The sequence below is a fragment of the Magnolia sinica genome, chromosome 8, assembly GCF_029962835.1.
Source record: "Magnolia sinica isolate HGM2019 chromosome 8, MsV1, whole genome shotgun sequence".
Lineage (NCBI taxonomy): Eukaryota > Viridiplantae > Streptophyta > Magnoliopsida > Magnoliales > Magnoliaceae > Magnolia > Magnolia sinica.
Genome location: NC_080580.1, coordinates 53,232,055 through 53,255,035, shown reverse-complemented (window position 1 = coordinate 53,255,035; position 22,981 = coordinate 53,232,055).

Sequence of the window (22,981 nt, the reverse complement as noted above, 5' to 3'; positions counted from 1 at the left end):
AGGCTCCTCGGTGTAAGAGGCATTGTTTGTAAGCTCAATCTACTCCCAGCTAATGATGTGCAACTCATCTGGCATGCCTTTCTTCAATATGGACATGTTAAAGACATTGTGAATACTGGCCAATGCAGTAGGTAGCGCAAGGCAGTATGCTACGGCTCCCACGCAGTCTAAAATCTCAAAAGGCCCGATGAAACGAGGTGCTAACTTTCCTTTCTATCCGAACCTCATTAGACCCTTCATAGGCAATACCTTCAGGAACACATGATCGCCAGTTGCAAACTCTAGGTTGCGTCGTCGATTATCCGCATAGCTCTTCTATTTTCTTTGGGCGGTATGCAAATGCTTCCGAACCACATCCATGACCTGGGTAGTAGTCTGAACTAGCTTGGGCCCTGTAACACCCCGGATTTTTTCCAACCTAGAGTTAGACGTCCTTAGGCCATGGGTCAACCATAACACTCTCAAAGCTCAATCCCAAAGCGTAAAGTTCCTTTTTAACCCTTTTCCTTCGAGATCTCACCTTTCACCATCCTATCTTTTAAATTTTTCTAAGCACATTCATAATACACACCAATCCTAGGGTATAAATGATGAAGAACAATACCGAAACTAAAACTTACCATAAATAGTAACTAATTGGATAAAATGGGTTTTTGACCCTTAAAATTTTAGAATCTAACAAAATAGATATATTAATTAGATAGATTAGATTCTCCTACCCCAAAATCATATATTGTACGTCACATAACTCATTTCCGTTTACAAATGAGACCCGATAATGCCTCGACGGACTCGTGGGCCCAAACAACTCAATTCGGGGGGACCCGGGGTGGGTCCCACATGTTTCCGGCAACCCCGTGGGGGGGGGGGGGGGGGAGGGGGGAGGACATCGCCCCTGGGGCGAGCCCTCGCCCATATGTCCAGTGACCGGCGAGGGGCTCGCCGATTTGGCGAGGCCTCGTCCATAAAATGGATTGGGCAGCCCATTTTCTACAATTTTCTGTGCATTTTATCCAACTTTGAAAAATCATATCTCCCTCGTTATAACTTCTATTTAAGTGATTCAAAAACCATATTGAAGCTAAATGTGTCTAGTTTTATAAAAAAATATGTGAAAAATATAATAAAATATTTAATATAGTTTAAAGTAGGTTGTTGTGACAACTATCTGAAAATCACTTGTTGGACAGCTGGTGCTTCTAGAATTTTAAAAAATTTTCTACAACAAAAAATCTCATGAAATTTGGTACAGACGGGTTAAACTTGATGATGAACTAGAAAAAAAATAATTAAAATAATATAATAACTAGAAGTGCCAAAAATAGGGCATAAAATGGCCTTAGGACCGTATTCTGCCATAATTAGGGTAGAATTTGGTTAAGTACTAAACTGAACAATCAGTAGAATTAGCTTGAACCACTTTAAATATGAACTACAAGATCTAAAATAAGTAGGACTACTAATGCTACGTTACCTAGAAACCTAGGATCAATCTCTTAACCCAGTTGCTCTTGGGAGCACCGTGAAACTTTGTTTCAGACCTGGACCGCACGTTGAAAGTCCGATAGCGATAAACTTAGACAATTATGACCACCTAGTTGAACTTGACAATCTCCTCGAAAATCAAGTCCAGATGATGTCCTGAGATGATTTCCTTGAGTCCAGAGTAAAGAGTGTGAGAAAGCTGAGAAATTAAATATAATTTATGAAATCTGAGTCGTGTCGCTTGCACGCCGATTCTAAGCGTTCTGACCATTGGATTTTGACCCAATTTCACCCTCGAATCAGGGAAGATGGCCCACACATGTCAAAGTGCCGGTGGACCTGATCGAGTTTCGGTGACCATTGAATTGAAACTGGTCCGCCACGAGCGATCTGTAAATCCGATCGGTACAAAAACTCAGCTTGACCCAGATCCATGTTCAGTGAGCTTAAGTCCGACCGCACGTGGAAAAGGGACCACCAGAAGTGCTCCGTTGGATCAAAATAGACCCGATTTGGTTATAACCTAAGTATACCTTGGCCCTGGGGCTATTTTCATTAATGTTAGGCCTATATAAAGACCTTATATCCCTCTCTCTCTCTCATTCCATACGAATTTAGAAAACCTAGGAGAGAGAAGAGAGCAAAGAGAGAAGGAAAGAGAGAGAAAGTGAGAGAGAGAGAGTAGACGCTTCTTCCTGGGATTCCATCCCATCGCTCCACGCACTTGTTTACCATGACCGTATTGCAAATCCGGCATTTCCGACAATGTACTTGGGTAAGAAATCCTAACCCTAACCTGTTGTAGCGACTCAAATAGAACAGATGATAGAATAGCTAACCTATTCCCTGTTATAGGTTATTCTGGTGCCGTAGATAAGGACTTAGTGTCTAAACTGAACCCGTTACGTGTCTACCGGCGTAAGGTGTGGACTATAAACGTATAGGTTATGGTTTTCAAGGCTTTCAATATCGGTTAATGATTTATAACTGACGTGGGTGCTATTTCACATGCAAAATGAGTCGTCTGTTTCGCTTTACAATCATATATGAACTATGTTGAATATAGTATATTCTATGTATATGTTGAGATGTTTGAATATGTATGGAATTTGGATTTGTGCCTAACATGATTATTTGTCATGGATATATGCTTGTTATATATGTGACAACTCCTTAGCGAAAGGACTTGCCCTAAATCACATCACGGCCAATATACGTTATATATGTTAAAGTGTGTAGCCCAAGTGTTTGTGGAAATGATTAAATGAATATGGAACCCGGATTCATGCATGCCATGATTATCCGCCGTGGGTACATGTGTGTGGTATATGGGGCAACTCCCTAGTGAAAGGATTTGGTCTAATACATGTGTAATCAACATACAACATATATGATGACGTATGTAGTCTAAGTGTTTGTAGAAACGTCTGAATGAGCTAGTTGTTACTAAGGAGTACTTGTATGAGGATTGAGATACGAATCTCGGTTACCTTAATTATGTGTATGATTTCCTCCATGTACGTCACATTATGATGTTTGTTTTATTTATGAAATGAATGTGTGTGAAATCATGTTTGTGTTGCACTTCACAACATGCTCATATGATTGTATAATTTGAATTATGGATCCATTACTGCTTTGATTGTCTCATATGAATAGTCATTATGATCGAATGTGGTTGGGACTATGATATAGTCCAGGCAATCGGTAATAGGTTTTGATTTGGTGGCTGAGGTTGTTTGCCACGTAGGACGTGCCTGACAAATTCGAGCCGTACTTCGGTTGTCGACAGTGGTTAGGCCACACGGAGTGTTTATGCACTTCATGTCGATCAACTTGACGTGCGCTCGTACTAGTCGAGCTCGTCAAGTAACCCAATTTGCCCTATTGTATGTTCACCATGTTTGGACGCTACTGCTTGAACCTAAGGTACCAAACTTACCAGTGCAAATCCCATTAACCATGGTACCTTGATCCGCTAAGACTCATGAGCCAGGCATGGTGGTATGGGACACCGTGGTCGAGCTGTCGGCCTACGCTGGGGTGACGAGCCTCCCCGTAGTGACCAGTGAGCACACCAAACTCGTGAGCCGATTATGGTGGTATGGGACACTATATTCGTGCTGTCGGCCTACATTGATTGGTGACGAGCCCTTTGTAGTGACCTCGAGCATACCTTGATACTACATTAAGGTGACGAGCCTTAGAGTAGTAACAAAAGTATGATAGGCATGCATTGATTGGTGACGAGCCCTTTGCAGCGACCTAAAACCATATGATCGTATGAGATTGTCTAGGACTGATGACCCTAGAATGGATCACTGTTTGGATAGTGATATGAGGAAGGTACCTTAGCTTCCCAATCCTGCTATATGAAAAGGACTAATAACAACTTAGTAATCATGATCATGCACCGCATTGCATGTGCGTGGAAGTCGTTGGCACTGCGGGAGGTTGTCATGCGTACAGTAAGATGAAGACGCTGAGGGAGTGCAGGCGAGGGCACGCATCATTCTACATACATCCTTGCATTAACAAGAGTAATTAGGATATGTTTGATTGTATACTTTATCATTACTACTTGACCGAATTGATAACATGTTAACCTTTGCTTTATTGTTCCACTGAGTTGATCACTCACTCCCACATTACGGGACGGTGTTGTACACACCAACCAGACTCCGTCTTAGATGCAGATGATGATGCGACCCACGAGGCAGAGCAGGAGTTTGAGGATGATGAGTAGGCGTTCTCCTTTATGCAGTTCTCAGGCGGGTTCATGTGAGCTGTGTCCTGATCGACGGGGATTCTGAATTTTCTTTTGGGAATAGATGAATTTCATTTTGATACTTGTATTTTGAAGATAAACACTTGTATTATGACCTGGCAGAGCATACATACCACAGGGACTTACACATGTACACATATATTTCTTTAAGTCTTCCGCTTACGTTTTTCACTTATCCCTGGATTATGTTTGCTGTTTGGCTTAATTTACTTCATGTTTTATGCACTAATACAGACAACATACATCCATCATTAAATATGTTGCATAAGTGATGTTTTGGAACTCGGGAGCTGAGTTATGCTCGACCCCCGAATTTCAGGGCGTTACAGGCCCTAACAAGCTTCTCTCTCCGACTTCTGCCCAACACTGTGGGGCTTGGTAAGGGTGACAATAGAGAGCCTCAAATGGTTCCATGCCTATGCTAGACTGGAAGCTGTTGTTATATGCAAATTCTGCCAAAGCCAAGTGATCGTCCCAGTTGCCCTAATAGTCTAGAACGCATGCTCTCAGAATATCCTCTAAGATCTGATTTATCCTCTCAGTTTTTCAGTCATTCTGAGGGTGGAATGCGGTATTGAACTTGAGCTCCATCCCTACTCTTCCTGCAACCTCCTCCAAAAGGCAGAAGTAAACCTGGAGTCTCAATCCGATATGATCTCCCGCGAGACTCCATAGGATCACACGACTTCTCAAATGTATAATTTTTCCAAACTACCGGTCGAGTCGGTTGTGTGAATCAGAAGGAATCGGGCAGCCTTTGTTAACCTATCGACAATGACCCAAATCGAATCATGCTTCCTCTGTGTCCTCAGAAGGTCAGATATGAAGTCTATGGAGACGCTGTCCCACTTCCATTTAGCTAGTGGCAGCGGCTGAAGGAGGCCAGCAGGCTTGCGATGTTCAACCTTGATCTTCTGGCACACCATGCACTTTGCCACAAAGCCTGCGATGTCCCTCTTCATGTTATTCCACTAGTATTATCTCTTAACGTCATTGTACATCTTAGTGCTTCCTGGGTGGATAGCTAATTTGGAATGGTGGGCTTCTACCATTACTTCCTTCCTCAAATCGACGTCGTTTGGAACACATACTCGCCCCTGATACTGAAGATCGCCGTCCCTACCAATCCTCCAACGAGGCATTTTCTTGCTCTTATACCTTCTTTTCATCTTAACAAGTCATTCATCCTGGTCCTGAGCGGAGGTTACTTGCCGAACCAGGGTCGACTCTACAATCAATAGAGCCACATAAGCATTAGGTTCGTTGAGGGTAAGTTGGATGTCAAAGTCCTATACGAACTCCATCATCTCCCGCTCCTTGATCATCAGAGTGGCTATTAGCTCATGCTTCTTCCTTAGACTTAATGCATCAGCCATGGAGTTTGCCTTGCCAGCATGGTAAGATATATCAAAGTGGAAGTCTTTAAGTGTCTCCATCCACTGATGTTGGCGCATATTCAAGTCGTTCTACGTAAATATGTATTTCAGGCTTTTGTGATCACAGAATAACTAAAATTCCTCCCCGCAGAGGTAGTGCCTCCATACCTTCAGGGCGAAGACCACTGCTGCTAATTCCAGGTCGTACATCGGGTAGTCTCTTCATACTTCTTCAATTGTCTCAAAGCGTAAGCAATCACTTTATCATTTTGTATCATCACACACCCTAGTCCCAACTTAGATGCATCGTTGTAAACCACGAATGTCTCTCCTTCTTGTGGAAGGGTGAGTACTGGCGTGGAAGTCAGTCTTATCTTCAGTTCTTGAAAAGCCGCTTCTATATTCTCATCCCATGTAAACCGGTTAGTCTTTTCGTCAGTTGAGTGAACGGTTGCACAATCCTGGAGAACTCCTTAATAAATCGTCTGTAGTAACCTGCCATTCTTAGAAAACTCCGAACCTCGGTAATTGTAGTGGGCTGCTCCCACTTAGACACTGCTTCCACTTTAGCCGGATCGACTGCTATCCCCTCTGTTTTCACTACATGCACCAGGAATTTCACTTCCTCTTCCCAGAACTCGCACTTACTCAGCTTGGCGTACAGCTAGTTCTCCTTCAGAGTGTTTAAGACTGTGCGCAAGTGTTGCTCGTGCTCTTCTCAACTCTTTGAGTGAACCAGAATATCATCGATGAACACAATTACGAACCGATCTAGGTATGGCATGACTAAGGGGGCATGCATCTGCGTTGTGTTCAGTTCTAGTTTAGATGCAATAGCAGAATCAATAAATGACAATTGCACCAGAATCAAATAGGGTGAGTACAGGGGTACCGTTAATGTGGGCGATACCGTGGATAGTCTGCAAGGGGTCCTGCTCGGCCTCTGTAGTGGCAACAACATATACTTGGGCCTGGGGAGCCCTCTGCTAAGCCGAAGGTCCCTGCCTAGGCTGCTGGGGCCTAGATACTACTTTGATTGCTGCTCGGTTCTGCTCGGGGCAGTTTGCTGGCGGCGCGTTGCCCTTATCGGCTATCCTCCTATAATAATACCGAGAAGTGTGGCCATCCCATTTACAGTACTCATAATACTTCCTTGGGGGTGCGGGTGGGGCACCTGCAGGCTGGACTCTGAACCTCCCTGCTGGGATAGGTGGGGCAGGAGGTATCTGCCTCAGCCTGATCGAGGTGTCTCGTGCTGGAAGGTGGGAGCAGATGGTACGCTCGAAGTCTTTTTCTACTTGCATCGTCTTGTCCACCAATTTCGGGAAGTCTGCAAAATCCCAGGGGCACAGCCGAGATTGTATCCCGGGCTTTAGCCCCTCTTTAAACTTCTCCAATTTATCCTCCTTGTCCTCGATGGCTTTGGGTATATATCGGGACAGTTCATCAAACTTCTCCTCGTACTGAGCGACTGTAAGGTTCCCTTGTTCTAGCTTTAGGAACTGCGCGATCTTCTTACTCCAGCACGACCGCGGAAAATACTTCTCCAGGAACATTATCCTGAAGCTAGCCCATGTTCAGGTGTACCAAGTTGCCATGCCTCTTTGTTCGCTGTCCCACCAGTTTTCCACCTCACCCTCGAGCAGGTATGTGGCTAGTGTGACCATCTGGGAGTCTGTGCACTCCATTGGCCTCATCATTTTGGCCACCCTCACCAACTAATGCTCGTCCTGCACTGGGTCAGGCGCTCCTCCAAAAGTCGGTAGGCAGAGCCTCATAAATTGGTCTAACACGTCTGAACTTCTGACGTCCCTATCTCGGGACGCCACTCTTCGGTCCCTCTCCCGAAGAGTCTCCACCACTAGTGCGTGTACGTCCTGCTGCTGTCAGACGAATGTATTATGTTGTTGCTGCATAATGGTGGCCATCTGCATAAATGTTGCAAAGGGCGCTGCCTATGTCGGCGAATCTGCGTGTGCATCCGCTGAGGGCCCAGCCGAAGGGGTCCGCTGCTTGAAGTACTGTGAGGGAAACCCAGACGTGACTATTTGAGAGGAGAGAGTCCCCTACAGCTTCAGACCTCGTGTCCCCATTCATCACTCCAGGTGGAAGCCTTGGTGTGTAGATGGGACTGCGCTCCCGTTGGCGTTATGGAGACGGGAGGGGGTGGATGTTGATTGTGTGGATCTGGTATGATCGCAATACGGGTGGCATGATTACCTGTGTGATTAAAATTTCAGGGTTGAGGTATGGGGAAAAAGTAGTTCTAGTCAATTACGAGGCAACACAAGAGTTAGAGACCTATCCTAGTTGAATTCTCAAGGGGACTAAGGTTTCTGTTTCTAAGTTTAGACGACTAACTTGCCGTTTCCCAAGGGATTCTAAGTTTTTCCTAGGTGCTTCATACTCTAAGTTCTTTCTAGCTATTAGGGATTCCTTCATAAGTTCAAATGTTTATTTTGCTAATATTTAAGGGGCCTAAGTGTTTTGTTTCTAAGTTTACCCATCCTTCCTACTCCCTAAGGGAAATGTCTAAGTTCTATCTAAGTTAATCCCTTAAAGTTTTGTATGTTGATCCCACAGCCAGGCTATCTCATACTCCGCTTTGAAACCAACTTGTAATGCCCTAGTTTTTGGGACCTGAGTATATGACTCGCATCCTAAAAACCTAGGAGTAAACTAAATACTAATGGTAATCAATATGTAAATCAAAGTGCAAATGGCGGAATGAAACGTAGCATAGATATGACCCAAAATGTGAATAATATCCTAGCCCACTCAGTTGGGAGCCAAATATAAAAATTCAAGTTTTTAAATGTTCTAAAATAATCATAAAGGGCTAATCTACTAGTTTAGCCCAAAATAAGCGGCCGCCTCCTGCTATAGCTCCTCGTCATAGAGCTCCTCCTCGACCGCCACTGCCTCCAGGTCTGCTGTGTATTCATCGGCTCCTGTACCTGCATCCTCTATACGGTTGAACATCGATGAATGAGTGGCCAGCTCAGTGTGATTTTTCCTCAAGATTACACACCACTGCCCTAGACAAGATGTAGTATAAAACAACACAGCATATAAAACAGGACAATATGCAAATCTTAATTAGTGCATGGATGAATGAGTGCACATCAACTGGGGATGCTCATTTAGTTGGCTTTTGGGCAAAACCCATGCAATGTGGACGGTCACCAGTGAAAGTACATAGTACATGCATAGTGCAAAGCTCACCGAAGGTGGGTCGATAGTTGATGGTCTGAAAGCTAGCGAAATGATACCCCAACTAAATCCTATTAGGCATGTGCTACAGCATCCAGAATTAGCCATCTTTCATCGCTCGGATGCATATGCATGATTATCTAGGCCATTATTAGTCCATTTACAATCAGCAGGTTTTGTAGGCTCAAGGTGACTACGGGGAGCTCATCGCCCAGCATAGGCCGACGGCTTGGGAATTGTTTCGACAAGAAACGAATGCATTTGATTTAGGGGATTTATTCAATGATAACAAAGAAATAATAAGAGAACAATGATCACAATTCTATTCTGAGTTCATTTATATCCTCGGATTCCCTTAATTCTGAAAACAGAGTACAATGCAACATAGTGAATAAAATTGAAGAAAATCTAATGGCAACTTTAGCAGCATTTTAAAGCGTTTTGATGTTCATCGCAAAGGCAGATAGGTTGTGTGGATTTAAAACTCTTGAAACATGGGTTGCACAATCCTATTATCGTACAAGATAAGAAGTTAATTTTGATGGAGCGCACATCCCTTGAAATGTGGAGTACACAAACCTTTAATTATGAAGCGCATATCCCTTGAAATGTGGAGCGTATAACCCTTGAAATGTGGAGCGCACATCCCTTGAAATGTGGAGCGTACAACCCTTGAAATGTGGAGCGCACATCCCTTGAAATGTGGATCGCACATCACCTTTTTACATGAGGTGGTATATGGAGCATCCGTTAAGACAAGAAAAGGCTTATGTTAGGACAAAGGGGAGAGAAAAGTGGCGCATGGAGTATTCATTAAGACAACAAAAGCCTGGTGTTTAGACAATCTCCACACCAAGTGGCACATAGAGCATTCATTAAGACAACAAAAGCCTGGTGTTTGGACAATCTCCACGCCAAGTGGCACATGGGATTTCTTTGCAGGAATGGTTGCGCTCAAAGGCTTTTTGTAGAATTGGTTGCACAAGTTCGAGCAAAGGACTTCCTTAGGACATGAGAGAGAAGCGGCGCAAAGGGATTTCTCTAATATTTTCATTGTGTGGATAGGTGCAAAGCCATTTTCCATTGCGCGGGTTCACGCAAACACCTTTCCCATTGCATGGATAGGGGCAAGGCCTCTTTCCTTTACGCAGATAGGTGCAAAGCCTCCCTTTTGTACGGATAGGCGCAAAGCCTTCCTTTTGCACAGATAGGCGCAAAGCCTTCCTTTTGATTTCGTGGAGTCGTGCAACACCTTTTCATTGCGTGGGTTCGCGCAAACCCTCTACCTCTTTCTCTCTTGTCTTCCTTCCTTCTTATCCCCCTTCCTTCTTGTCTTCCAACCAACAACCTCTCAAATGTGGCATGGGGAGGGGTATTTATAGGCTTCCCTTCCTTATATAGTGGTGATCACCACCACTTCTTTTTTCATACAACTTCCACCCTCCTTCCTTACATAGTGGTGTTCAACCACTTTTCTTTAAATGGTGGTGTACATCCCTTCTCCATTAAAATGACACCCATGCACCCCTTTTTACTAAAATACCCTCTTCACTTCTTTTTACCAAAATACCCCCATTCACTCATTTTTACCAAAATACCCTCATTCACTCATTTTTACCAAAATACCCTCTTCGCTCATTTTTAACAAAATACCCTCTTTCACTCATTTTTACCAAAATCCTCTTCACTCATTTTTATCAAAATACCCTCTTTCACTCATTTTTACCAAAAATACCCTCTTTACTCATTTTTACTAAACTACCCTCTTTCACTCATTTTTTCTAAAATACCCTCTTTCACTCATTTTTACCAAAATACCCTCTTTAATCATTTTTACCAAAATACCCTCTTCACTCATTTTTACCAAAATACCCTCTTCACTTCAAAATAAGGAGTGCACAACCCTGGGAAGGATCCACACCATGGAATTCTCTGACCAATGTAATGGACATGCAATGGAATATTTTTTGTGCATCAACAGATGCCCCCTCGATCCTTCTTTGATTGATTCATGAAATCAAATGGAAGATTGATCTTCTTCCGACCACAGAACTGAATGAACTGCAACTGAAGGATGACTGGATGATCATGCTTGCCTAGAAGACTGAATGATCATACTTGACCAAAAGATTTGAATGATCACGCTCGATCAGAAGACTTGAATGATTGCGCTCGAACAGAAGACTTGAATGATTGCGCTTGAACAGAATACTGAATGATTGCGCTCGAACGAAAGACTTGAATGATTGTGCTCGAACAGAATACTGAATGATCACACTTAAACGAAAGACTTGAATGATTGCACTTGAACAGAATACTAAATGATCGCACTCAAACAGAATACTGAATGGTCGTGCTTAAATGGAAGACTGAATGATCGCGCTCGAACGGAAGACTGAATGATCGCGCTCGAACGAAATACTAAATGATCGTGTTCGAACGGAAGACTTGAATGCCCCCAATCAACAGTGTTGGGCAGATACTTCACTAGAGAGGGTAAAATTCTCTTTTCATCGAAACCCGTCACCGTAACAGCTATGACGACTTTGTCTCTAAGTATCTTGGTCAGAGAACTATCTTTCAATGCTACTATTGCTGCTACAACGGTCTCTTTAATCAACTCCTTTGATTCTTTCATAGAACTTTGTGTCTAGGGAGATGCTCTTTAATGCTGCTCCTATTGCAGCAATCTCTTTTGATTATCTCCTTTATTCATGATCTGCATAGCCCAGGCTTTCGAATGATACTCTTTCCTGCCAAATTAATCGGAATTAGTATCTTAAGACATCATAACTTTCCAATCTAGTTTCATTAAAGTATTGATAATTTTGAAATATATTGAAAGCTTCTTCTCTTTTTTAGGCTGATTGTGATATTCACAATATGATAATGATTTAATCATTTCATCTTTGTGCTTGTCAGCGTGCTTCGCATTGCATTCTTTGCTCATTATATCGTTCTTTTGGAGATGTCATCTCCTGCTTCAAAGGTTCAACCACTGAGTCTTTTGCTGAATCTTTTCTAGTTTGTGCTCCTTGGCATTTCTTCATAGACTTTTCCTTGGACCTTTGTTGATTCTAAAAAATAGATAAGACTTTTCTCAATTCTATTGAATAACTTTCTGAAGGACATAGAAGTAACTGATGATGATTTCATTTGTTCTTTGTCTCCATCAGATCTAGTACTTGGAGTCTTGCGATATCATTATTCATAATTCTCGGCATATGAATTTTTCCATTGCACATAAGAAATTGTTAAAAGACTAAGGCATAAATTACTTTAAAGACATAGATCATGCCCCCTTTCTAGGCCAATCTTTCTATAAAGACTTCTTTGGAAGATAATATTTTCAAAGTGAAGCCTGCTGATACCCTTGAAGGATAGATAATCTTTTGCTGCTCTTTTAACAAATCCAAAGAATATATTTGAATCTTTAAATTGTCTAGGAGAGAATGATGATTCTTTGCTTGTTTATTCTCTGCCGCCTTTAAGAATCTTGTGTGATAATATTTCTCTCACAGCTTTTGTCAATATATTTGAAGATTTGAACTTTTGAGTAGATAATTGCCAATATCTTGGAGGCATTCGCCGTTGCTGTAATTTGAACCTGATTAAAGAGAAATGCATTTTTGTATGTTGTTTACTCAATATTTAAAATTTTCATCAGGCAATTACATATTTGAGCATATCTAAAGTGAATTATATATATCTGTAGCATTTTGATGCTATACATAGTTTATGCTTTTTGAGCAGTGGAGCTAGTGTACTTTGACTGACCATACTTTAACTGGATAAGACTGGATTGACTTGGGCTTAAACAGCAATTGTAGTTTACCGTCAATTTTGGGCTGGGCTCAGAGAGAAATTATAGTTTACCACCGATTTCGGGCTCTTTAAGTCATTGAAGCTTTGTATATAGACCTGTTCAAGCACTCACTGCTGTTATATATAGATGATGATGCATAGTTGGTCGTATAGGGCTTGGCTAGGCTACCTTAAATGATAAAATACCATCGTTGTCATCAACTTTATATGTGGTTGGCCATATAGCTTTATTCCACTGCCAAAAATAGTGGATCAATAATTGGTAATAATTGGTATTTCACCGCTGTTGATAATGTTCTGAGAATATTCATATAATGTTTAAGATAGTGAATCAACTTGGTGATGATAGCAATAAGACAATTTCATATGGGCGATTGATGATGGCAACGATAGTTGCTAATTTTGGTGATACCCATTGATACTTGGTGAATTTGATGATAATCATCAGCGCTTGATAGTGAATCATCGACGCTTAACAGTAATCATCTTAATATGCCTGATATGCTTGAGAAGCTTTGCTTGCACCCTTTTTATTCATTCATATGAAAGGAAATACATGACTTTGTCTTTTGTAGCCGTTTCATCTTTCTACTTGTCATGCCCCCTTTTGATTAAGAAGTATTATTCTGATAATCTTCATAATCAAAATCACGATCTTACGATCTTTAACAAGTATGCTGATGCCACATCACCTCATACCGATCATCCGAGATTAGTGTTGCCCCCAGTCTTGAACTAATTATGGCAATTTCGCCATTATCAATCATTTTCTGTGCAGGTGGGCACAACTGCGAGGGGCGTCTACACTAACCTGCGCAATCAACCCTTTCATCTTTGCTTTGCTGTCATATTCTTCCATCACAATTTCTCCCCTATCAATCATCTTTTGTAGCTTTTTCCTGAGGGCATTACAACTCTTTGTATGATATCCACATGTATGGTGATAATGACAATAATCCATTCCTCTTATGTTTTCAATTTCTTCGAGGTGTCTTAGCCAAGGTAAGTCGATACTTTTCATAGCCAACAATTGTTTCAGCATGAGAAGTACGTCTTTTCTTACAAATGAATACTTCATGTGGTCTTTATTTTGCCTGGATCTTTTATATATCATTATAATCGCATGACCATTTCTATCTTCTTCATCACTGTCTCTTTCAACATCCTGATAATCTTCTGTATTTTCTTTTTTCTGAGTGATGTTGGCTAATGATGGCTGAAAAGCGGACATTCTTCCAATCATCTTTTCAAGAGCATAGGCCTTTGTAGCAAGATCACGAAAGGTTTTCCAATCTTTACTAATCAGGTTGCATGCTAGTTCTGGTCTCATACCTTCTAAACTTAGTTTTACTTGTTCTGATTCCTGCAAAGGATGTCGGTATTATGCCCCCAAGTCCTTCCATCGATTGATGAATTCCTCAATTGGTTCATTTTCTTCTTGGCGAATAGAGGCTAGTTCGGTCAAACTGACTTCTTGGTCAGAAGAGAAAAAGTTCGATATAAAAGCATCCTGCATCTGTTCCCAAGTATGAATAGATCCTGGAATTAAACCTGAATACCATCTGAAAGCCCTTACTGTCAGAGAAGATCCGAATAGTTATAGACAATATTGAGGAACTTTAGAGAAATTTCTCATCTTTGTTATGAAATGCATCATATGTTCTTCTGGTGATCTGTTCCCACTAAATTTCTAAAAGTCTGGGAGTTTGAAAATGGCGGGAAACGACATTTCTTCTATTTCACGAGGATACGGTGTCTGGTATTGAAATTTTTGATTCTGACCTCACTTCTTCTCTAGATGAATGGTTTCGATGACCATCTGTCGAATTTCTTCCTGCATTATATACTGAGTAATATTAGGTGTCAGTTCTTGAAATCTAACCACTTGCGATTGTGACCTTTCTTCTTGTGGTTTAATGTTATTCACAACAGTCACTGTTGGAAAATTACGGATTCCTTCAGCTACGTGCTTATCTAGTGAAGGTTGGTTAGGCTTATTGATGTCTGCCGATTAAACTTTTATTTTCTTATTCTTTGAATGTCTCAATATTGAAGGAGGAAGAGAGTGCTGCACTGCTGATGCTGTTAAAGAAGATGAACTATTGTTTGATTTGAAACCAGTGTACTGTTGCTTCAAAGGACTAGCTGACTCAGATCGTGGCATTCTCAATGCATGAGTTTGCTTGAAATCTTTTGCAGGAGGTGCTGTGAGCTAACATTCACTAATCGCGATGGTCTTCCCTTTATTCTTCTGAAATCGTAATGATTCTGTGGAAGATGTCTTTGCGGTTGTAGTTAACGAAACCGGAGGACCTTTTGGAGTAACGAGCCTTTCTATCTTTCTCGAATGAGAAGATTGTATGATCGACGTAGGACTGTGTCTCACGACACTTCGCATAATCAACCCTGTACTTGATGAGATGATGCTTCTTGCGGAAGTAGATCGAACTTTTCATCTTTTGGATGTTACTATCATCCATCCTTCATCGTTTTGCTGTGCTATCGGTGAAACAGAGATCATTCCGTCCATTACATGAAATTTCCTGTTCTTGATCACAGCGGATTTTGCTTTCTCTGGTGCTTTCTTCTTACAGTCCCCCCTTTTGGCTTTGCAGTATACCCTGTTATTTAGAATGGAGTGTTAGTTATTTTAATTTAAATAAAATTGTACTTTATTTTTAGAGATGAAGGGGAGGATGTTCCCACTTGGAGTCGCCATTTTGGCGTCTATACAGAAGCCAAAAAGTGATAAATGTTCTTTGAGTATTTTCTAAGTTATCATTGAATAATAATAGTCCCCAGTAGAGTCACCATTTTATTTCGACAAGAAACAAATGCGTTTGATTTGGGGGATTTATTCAATGATAACAAAGAAATAATAAGAGAACAATGATCACAATTCTATTTTGAGTTCATTTACATCCTCGGATTCCCTTGATTCTGAAAACAGAGTACAATTAATGCAACACAATGAATGAAATAGAAGACAGTCTAATGGCAATTTTGGGAGCATTTTGACGTGTTTTGATGTTTTTCGCAAAGGCGGATAGGTTGTGTGGATTAAAACTCTTGAAACATGGGTTGTACAATCCTATTATCACACAAGATGAGAAGTTAATTTTGATGGGACGCACATCCCTTGAAATGTGGAGCGCACAACCCTTCAAATGTGGAGCGCGCATCCCTTGAAATGTGGAGCGCACAACCCTTGAAATGTGGAGCGCACATCCCTTTTTTACATGAGGTGGCATATGGAGCATCCGTTAAGACAAGAAAAGGCTTGTGTTAGGACAAAGGGGAGAGAGAAGTGGCGCATGGAGTCTCCGTTAAGACAACAAAAGCCTGGTGTTTGGACAATCTCCACACCAAGTGGCGCATGGAGTATCCATTAAGACAATAAAACCCTGGTGTTTAGACAATCTCCGCAACAAGTGGCGCATGGGATTTCTTTGTAGGAATGGTTGTGCACAAAGGCTTTTTGTAGAATTGGTTACGCAGGTTCACGCAAAGGACTTCCTTAGGACATGAAAAGCCTGTCTTCAGGACACAGAGAGAGAGAAAGAGAGAGAAGTGGCGTGAAGGGATTTCTCTCCTATTTTCATTACGCGGATAGGTGCAAAGCCTTTTTTCCATTGTGCGGGTCGTGCAAACACCTTCTCCATTTCGCGGATAGGCGCAAGGTCTCTTTCCTTTGTGCAAATAGGCGCAAAGCCTTCCTTTTATGTGGATAGGCGCAAAGCCTTCCTTTTGATTGCGCGGAGTCGTGCAACACCTTTTTCATTGCGTGGGTTCGCGCAAACCCTCTACCTCTTACTCTCTTGTCTTCCTTCCTTCTTGTCCCCCTTGCTTCTTGTCTTCCAACCAACAACCCCTCAAATATGGCATAGGGAGGGGTATTTATAGGCATCCCTTCCTTATATAGTGGTGATCATGACCACTTCTTTCTTCATACAACTTCCACCCTCCTTCCTTACATAGTGGTGTTCAACCACTTTTCCTTAAATGGTGGTGTACGTCCCTTCTCTATTAAAATGACACCCATGCACCCCTTTTTACCAAAATACCCCCATTCACTCATTTTTACCAAAATACTCTCATTCCCTCATTTTCACCAAAATACTCTCTTTCACTCATTTTTACCAAAATACCCTCTTTCACTCATTTTTACCAAATACCCTCTTTCACTCATTTTTACCAAAATACACTTTTTACTCATATTTACCAAAACACTCATTTTTTTCCAAAATACCCTCTTTCACTCATTTTTACTAAAATACCCTCTTTAATCATTTTTACTAAAATATCCTCTTTACTCATTTTTACCAAAATACCCTCTTCACTCCAAAATAAGGAGTGCACAACCCTAGGAAGGATTTGCACCATGAAATTCTCTGACCAATGCAATGGACATGCAATGGAATAATTTTTTGTGCCTCAACAGGCATAATGTCCCATGACCACCATCCTTAGCCCATGAGGCTACCGTCTTTAGGGTGTGTGTAGAATCCACCAACCTGTGGCCAATCAATTCTCAATACCAAGGGGACTACCATTGTATTCTGACTTGGAAGGATACGTTGAGGTAGTTAAATGTGACAATTAAAATGTGACAGCATGTATGATTCAAAATGAGTAAACAACGGTAATTGTAGAAGTTACAACGTCCATTCCATGGCCAGGTAAGTGAAGCCACTCCATGTGTAGTAATCCCCATGATCAAATGTCACCAACCATAACCTCCAGGCTAGGGATCTACTTCCATCGCAGCCAGTCTAGTTACTCCCTAAATACGGACTCTCCTTAGTTAAAGATTTCCATGGAGAGATTTTAATGATGTGTGTCTTATAGCATGGAACCTAATCATGAATAAGGAATTTGATAGCAAAGCATGTATTCCTGTGAGTCACATGATCATAAGTTCATAATCCAAAAATACGTACTCAATGGATTAACACATTGCACATATAATGGGTAACTAGTTGAATTACTTGGACGAGTTTAGTACACATGTTCAAGTGAACTAACCAAGTATACATGTTGTAAGACCCGTATCCTAGTTCGTACCATTCCGTAAGTTTTCGAGGTCCTCCCGATCGAATTTCGGCAACCAGCAATCTTTAACCGACGTTTGCGCGTAATCCTGACTCGTATCCCGTATTTTAGAGTCGGCTCGACCCAAGACTTGTATCATTGCAATCGCGCCGTCGCCGCAGTTTTGATGCCGTGTATTACGCGTCAAGGCGATACCCAGGCCAGGAGATGTGGGCCCGCGTTAAGTTCGAGGAAAACCCCGCGCATTGCAAAGCCCAAGACATTCTTTCAAATCAATCACATTAAATCCCATCAATCACCTCTCATGTCAAGTACAACACCCCATCCCCAAGTAACCCCAAAGTCAAAGCAACCCATCCCTTACATGTTAAAGTACACATCACCCATCACTCACTCACCCATCACACCCATCCCTCTCCCTTACAACCCTCTCTCTCCCTCATTCTCCAAGCAACCCACGTCCAAGCTCCATGAGAGAGCTTGGTGTGGCCCACCTTCCTACCCTCCTCACCTCTCATCTCCACCGTCCAACCTCTACCACCCTCCATCAATATTGGAGCTTTAGAGCTAAAGGGTCCAAGGAGTCTAAAAGAAGCAAGAACGATGGGTGATCTAACTGTCGATTTTGTTATTTGAGAGCCCACATATGGTGGGACCCATCTTGATGTATGTTTTCTATTTAGGGAGGGCCCATAGTGGCGGGGTCCCCCCCTTCTTACCGATCTCTCTCTCTTTCTCTCTTTCCCATTTTGTGGCCCACCTTGATGTTGATCCACACCGTCCACAGTGTGGGACGGTGTGACCCACTGTGATATATATATATATATATATATATATATATTTCATCCACACCGTCTGTCCATCTAAACGGGACCCACCTGATGTGTGGATGGAATCCACGCTGTCCGTCCATCCATCTAGACGGGACCCACTAGATGAGTGGGTGGAATCCACACCATCCAACAAATTTGGACGGTGAGACCCACCTTGTGTACATATTGTATCTAGGTTGTCCTTCCTGGACAGGCCTTGGATGAAGGAAGAAAATAAATATCGACTTGGTCCAGCTCGTGTGACCCACCCACGTGGGCGTGACGTCCGTGATCTATCCACACCGTCACTGTATGGTGTGACCCACCTGGCATTTATGTGAAATCCAGACCGTCTGTTAGTGGACGTCCAGAGCTAGGCGTTTATATAATATTAATATATATATATATATATATATATATATTATATGTATATATATACTATATTATAATAAAATATTATAGTTGGTGGGTCCCACACGTGTGGACCCACCAGATGTATGCATTTCCCCCATCCATCCACCGTCCAATTATGGACGGTGGAGCCCACCTTGATATGTGACTATCCATGCTGTCCAATCCAAGGAAGTGAATGGAAGAGGATTGGCTGGTGTACCTCACCAGCTTTGTAGCTGCGGACATCAGTAGTACTGTGGGTCTCATCCACATCGTCTAGATGGCTGGACGGTGGGACCCACCTTTGCTGTATGTGTTATACCCACCGTTCATCAGATCTGGACGGTGGGGACCCACCATGAAATATGTGTTTTAATCCCAACCATCCACTATCTGGATGGTGGGTTAGTAGGCAGCAGCAGCAGTTGCTACATCAATGTTGGCAAGTTTTGTGGGCCCCATCTGGACCGTGGACCCACCGTGATGTATTTATTTCATCCACACCATCCAGATTACGCTGGACGGTGCTGGACAATGTTTGGATGGTGCCGATTTACATAGACAATATTTGGATGGTGCCGATTTACATAAATAGTGTTTGGATGGTGCTGATTTACCTGGACAATGTTTGGACAGTGCTGATCATCATTAGTGCCCCATGGAATGGTAGTGTACGTGATGCACATGTTACACCTACAACTATTAAAATGATTTTTAGTGTGGTCTAAGCCCATTTGAGGCCCATTTATGTGGCCCACTTAATGTGTATGAGGCCCATTGGTGCGGCCCATTTATGCGTCCCACTTGATGTGTATGAGGCCCATTGGTGCGGCCATTTATGCGTCCCACTTGATGTGTATGAGGCCCATTAGTGTGGCCCATTTATACAGCCCACTTGATGTATATTAGGCCCATGTGTAGGGCCCACCTATTATGTATTTGAAGCCCATGGGTTGTGGTCCATTGTCATGTATTCGAGGCTTATAGGCAAGGCCTATCGTGATGTATTGAGGCCCATGGGTTGTGGCCTATTGTGATGTATTGAGGCCCATGGGTTATGACCCATTGTGAGGCATTCGAGGCCCATGTGATGCAGCCCAAGTGATGTGTAGTAGGCCCATGTGATGCGGCCCATAGTGATGTGTAGTAGGCCCATGTGAGTGGCCCATAGGGTTGTGTAGTAGGCCCATGTGAGTGGCCCATAGGGTTGTGTAGTAGGCCCATGTGAGCGGCCCATAGTGTTGTATATTAGGCTTGTGTGAGCAGCCCATAGTGATGTATTTTAGGCCCATGTGATGCGGCCCACTTGATGTAAGAGACCCCTATGTAAGGCCCATTGAGACTGTATAGGGCCCACATTGATGCAAATTATGGCCATTGATGAGACCGATGTGATATATTTATGGCCCAATATAATGTATATTAGGCCCTTGTAAGAGGCCATGGGCTCACTGTACGTTTGGCTCTATGTGGGCACTCCTTGGGAGTAATGTTGGTTAAATGGCCACATTGTTGGGCAATGATGGTTTAATGTCCACATTGTGACCTTCCCTTAGGCCTTGATCGGCCGATTGTCGAGGCCAATTCCGATTCCGATTGTCAAGGCCAATTGTCTAGGCCGATTCTGATTCCGATTGTCTAGGCCAATTATCGAGGCTGATTCCGATTGTCGAGGCCGATTATTGAGGCCGATTCCGATTGTTGAGGCCAATTATTGAGGCCGATTCTGATTGTCGAGGCCAATTGTTGAGGCTGATTCTGATTTTGATTCTGATTGTCGAGGCCGATTCTGATTTCTGATTGTCGAGGCCAATTATTGAGGCCGATTCTGATTCCAATTGTCGAGGCCAATTTTGATTGTCAATTCTAACTCCGATTGTTGAGGCCGATTCTTATTGTTGAGGCCAATTATCGAGGCCGATTCTGATTGTCGAGGCCGATTATTGAGGTCGATTCTGATTTCGATTGTCGAGACCGAATCCAATTGTCAAGGCCGATTATTGAGGCCAATTCTGATTTTCGATTGTCGAGGCCGATTGTTGAGGCTAATTCCGATTTTGATTATTGGGGTCGATCATCAAGGTCGATTCTGATTGTCGATACCGAATTCGATTGTTGATTTCGATTCCGATTATTAAGGCCCAGTGAGATGCATATGCGGTCCGTATTTGAGGCCCATTGTGATGTGCATTCGGCCCGTGTTTGAGGCCCAATGTGATGTATATGCGGCTCGTATTTGAGGCCTGTTGTGATGTGTATTCAGTTCGTGTTTAAAGCCCAATGTGATGTATATGAGGCCTATGTGATGAGGCCCATTGTGATACATTTGAGGGCCAGGCGATGGAGCCCATTGTGATATATATTAGGCCCATGTGAAAGGCCTATCGTGATGTGTATTAAGTTCTTGAGTGAGGCCCATGATATTGTATATTTGGCCCTTGTGTGAGGCCATGGGTCCACTGTATGTTAGGCTCTGTATGGGCCATTTCTTGGGGGCAATGTTGGATAAATGTCCACATTGTCAAGGTCGATTGTCGCTGTCAGTTATGGGTACCGATTATGAATATGAAACAACATTGTAATGACCTAGAAAATTTCGTGCAAAGACCCGAGTACTACCTCAAATTCTTTAGAAGTTATTTGTGGGTTAATTAGCGTTAAACTCGACTGCTTGTGAAATTTGCACCAATCACTTTAAATTTGATCTGCAAGACTCAAAACATGTAGAATCATTAGCGCTATGTCACCCTGAAATCTAGGATTCAACGCTAAATCCAGTTGCTCTCGGGAGTACTTGAAAACTTTGTATCAGACCTGGACCGCGTGTCGAAATTCTGATAGCGATGATCTTAGACATTTATGATCACCTTGTTGGGCTTAACAATCACCTCAGAAATCAAGTCCAAATGATGTCCTGAGACGATTTGCTTGAGTCCAGAGTAAAGACTATGAGAAAGGTGAGAAATTAAATATGAATTTATGAAATCTGAGTCGTGTCGCTTGTGCACCGATTTTAAGCAATTTGACTGTTGGATTCAGACCTAAATTTACCCTCGGATCAGGGAAGATGGCCCAGACATGCCAAAGTGCCGGTGGACCTGATCGAGTTTCGGTGACCGTTGAATTGAGATTGGTCTGCCATGAGCGATCTGTAAATCCCATCGGTACAAAAACTCAGCCTGACCTAGATCTATGGTCAGTGAGCTTAAGTTCGACCACACATGGAAAAGGGACCACCAGAAGCACTCCGTTGGATCGAAATAGACCCGATTTGGTTATAACCTAAGTATACCTTGGCCTTGGGGCTATTTTCATCAATTTTAGGCCTATATAAAGACCTTAAACCCTCACTCTCAAATTCCATACGAATTTTCTAAACCCTAGCTAAGAGAGAGAGGAAAAGAGAGAGAAAGTGAGAGAGAAGTTGGTGAATCATCTTGAGATTCTTCCCTATTATTCTGCGTACCTAAACCATCACTTCTGAATCGTTATTCCGGAAATTCTAAGTTCATTCTTGGGTAAGTCAATCAAACCCTAGCTTGTTTTGGAGCTTAGAATAGTCTAAGTGTTGATGTAGCTCTTTTTATTCATGCCTTAGGTTATCTAGTTGCCGTTGGTGAAGACTTATCATCTAAATCAGATCTGTTGCGCACTTTCTGGTTTAAGGTGCGGACTATATTTGTATAGGTTATGGTTTTCAAGGCTTTCAATATCGGTAAATGGTTTATTATTGTTGTGGGTACAATTTCACATGCCAAATGCGATGTTTATATTGCGTTCCTGATATGTATTAGTTATATTAAGATTTGTGTATTCCTTATATATGTAGAAAGTATCGTATACGTATGAAATACGAACATGTGTTTGCCATGATTAATTGTCATGTATTCGTGCTAGTTGTATGTGTGTCAACTCCTTGGCAAAAGGAATTGTCCAAATGTGTGTTATCACCAACATACGTTATGTATGTTGGAATATGTAGTCTAAGTGTTTGTAGAAATGTCTGAATGATCAAGTGTGGAATATATTATCCTATT